Here is a 3253-nt window from a genome sequence, read left to right as displayed (position 1 = left end):
ATAGCCTTGTTTCTGCACAGGCCAGGTTTTTGAGATTCCCTGGAGAAAACCCCTAGATTTGGATGTGGATTCAGATTCTCCTTGATGAAGGAGATGGCAAGCCAACTGTGAAACTGAGCATCTCCTCATCCGAGGAGCTGGAGTGACATCACCCTTGCCCCAAGGAGGAAACCCCCTTCCTGTCTTTTCCCCTTTCACCTCTGTGGTAGGACTAAAGGTCACACCTCACTACCTGACCTGAAAAAAGCGCTTGACTGAAATTGACTGTCTGTCTGATGCTAGCTGAGCTGAACGTAAAGGAACAAAACAAAGGAACACTGAACTCTTTTTCAATTAAAGGGACATTTTTTGTGATTTAAAGTGAACGGTGCAATTTTATGTGATTTGCCTTACCTGTTCAAAAGGGTGAAATATTTTTGATTTGTTGCATTGAATGCACTTAAGAGTCTCAACCAGTTGAGTGAAGCTAGAGTGTTGGTTTAAACAAATAGTTTTATTTTGTTATTTTTCCAAAGTGCCTTTAATATAATTTTACATTTAATACATCATCTGGCTCCAGCTACTTATTGTGTCTGTCATTCTCTCTTTAAATCGCTCATACAAATCTAGACACTGGTCCTAACTATTTAACTACTCAGTGTACCCTATCAGAAGTGGGTTACATTCTGTACTGTTGAAATATCCATAAAATATGCCCCTTAGTCAAGAGTCATCAGATTACTCAGTGACAGGAAAGGGGTCCCTTAAAGGAAAGGGTTGGGAACCATCCATTCAGTAGTTGTTGAGATATTTCCATCTGGACAAAGGCTGATGACTGACAACATTGCTACCACTAGCACGGCCACCAGGCAAAATAATATTCAATTAAAAATAATGTGAATAAGAAGTAATTCAAAAGCAGATGGAACAGAAATAGGAAATGATTTTAATTTTCTGCCCAGGTGCTCACACTGAGGAAGATGTTTTGCCTCTGGATACAGTCTGAGAGTCTGCTGGAAGAGCTGAAGCTGCTGTTGAATAGATAATACGGCTAAGAAATGAAGTCAGTCAGTGGGGCAGTGTCAGGCTATCCAGAGACTTAGATCAGGTCCAGTGATGACGCACTGTCAGTGAGGAGCTATAAAACAGGATATGTCTGTCAGGTCTTTGTTTGAGTTCTGACTGTGAATCAGTGGATGGGAGACGCAACGAACAACACTTTATTCACATCATATATAAATATTCCAGTTGTTGCAGTCAAGCATTAATTATTTTCATCAATCTCCTCTGTCTTTGAAGATTGTTATTAAAGTTTAAATCCTGGTTTATTTGGTCTGATAATCCCACAGTGAGAGTCCTAACACGGTTTAGTGTGACTTCCAGTTTGCGGTTATTTCTACAATATTGATCGTCAAATAAAGTGTAAGTAAGGATTACCCCGGTGCCATCACCCACTGGGTGCATGAAATGATTTGATACAGTGTGACCTACAGTGTTTCCCACCATTTGTGCCAGGGACACCTCTCAGTGATGAGTCACCTGGGGTAAGTGAGGATGATTGGGCCATCAGATACATTTTGAACAAGGTAACAGCAGCGCTAGTATACTTCAGTTTGTCTATAGCAGTGAGCTAAAGTCACAAAAGACAAGATATTATCTTGGCATCAGTGCCCGTTGGTCTTTCACTTACTAACAAGACCAAAATGTTTACTGTAAACCTTAAACCAGACTAAAATGAAAAGAGGGTGCCATTTGACATCGTCATAACACCAGTGCCAGTGTGCATTCACATATAGTGTGGTGACTTGAGTAAATCAGGCTGTTCTCATTCTGTGTTTGTACTTATACTCACAAACAGTAATGCACTATAATTGGTATAGAACCCACATAATTGTAAACCATGTGGATGATCACGTGACTTATGTGTTGCAAGCTGTCGGGAGCAATGGCAGTAACAATGGCATAACATGCAGGGTGTCTACAGATATAACCAAGGTAAATTTAAGACTTTTTAACACCACCTTATATGAAATTTAACACCAAACCTGCAATGGAAATACACATTACTGTGTGTGTGTGTGTGTGTGTGTGTGTGTGTGTGTGTGTGTGTGACACATGTGTAAGTACTCTTTCCAAGTAAACACACTGAAGTCAGTTCAAAATGAACAGTAAGAAAAAAACGACAATTAGGTGAGTTTAAATTTAATGTGTTGAACGTAAAAAGGAAACCTCAAAATCTCATCGCTGTCATATGCTATTCCTCACTGCAATGCTTCAGTCTGTCCAATGATTGTAAACAGTCATTGGGTCTGTCAGGCTGGAGAAGTTTGCACGGTAATGTGACCGAAAATATTTAAGACCCATCGAATCTGAATTTAAGACAATTTAAGACTTTTTTAGGCCTTATATTAAGAAAACTTAATTTAAGACATTTGAGGACTTAACAATCATTTACCATTCCTGATATATGGCAGTTGAGCTCCTAGATCTCACTGTTCATCGCAATTGTCCGCCATTTATAGCCGCTGTTCTCCTTCTTTGAGTTAGCTGCTAACTGCTATTAGCTACTTTTTAAATCTCCTGCAGTGGGTCGCACACATTACATGTCGTCAAAACATCACACCTGTCCTGCCCATGGTCCTGTCCTATCCTGTTTATAAAGACACCATTTTGATGCCTTAACTACCTCCCGTAGTGAATTAAAAATGAGACAACTCTGTCGCCAAATTCCACAGTTGCTCTTTATATATAAAATGGCAAGGCGGCATAATGGCGCAATATTCCCGCCTTGAAAGGGTAGTGTGAAAGGGGATGAAGTTAGCATCAAGTGGCAGCCTCCAGGGCGGAAAATTAAGCCAACATGGAAGTGCCAAAAACTGCAGTTCCCCAAATGACCACTTGAGGGTAGGTCCAGAGTAGGGCTGTGACGGTATGTATTTTTTCTCACAGCGGTGACAGAGTGACGTATCACCGCGGTATGGCGGTGATACGTCACTCTGTCACCGCTGTGTATTTAAAATAAACATGTTTAAACATTAATTCAAAAAACAAGAGTCCGTTTTAGTCGTTTTAGAAGAGGTTTGATACATAAACTATAGTGTGTTTACGTCCTGCGCGGAGGGATACACTGGTGAGCTGCAGCTGGCTCTGGGACAAGTACGCTAGGTCACTCGGTAAAAGCAAACAAAGACACGACACGGACGATATTACTCACTCGACTGAAAGCTGTCCATCAGCTCCTGCAGGCCTGGGCGTTTTTTCCAGTTTAACTTAG

This window comes from Epinephelus moara, chromosome 11, assembly GCF_006386435.1.
Source record: "Epinephelus moara isolate mb chromosome 11, YSFRI_EMoa_1.0, whole genome shotgun sequence".
Lineage (NCBI taxonomy): Eukaryota > Metazoa > Chordata > Actinopteri > Perciformes > Serranidae > Epinephelus > Epinephelus moara.
Note: the sequence above shows the minus strand (reverse complement) of the source record.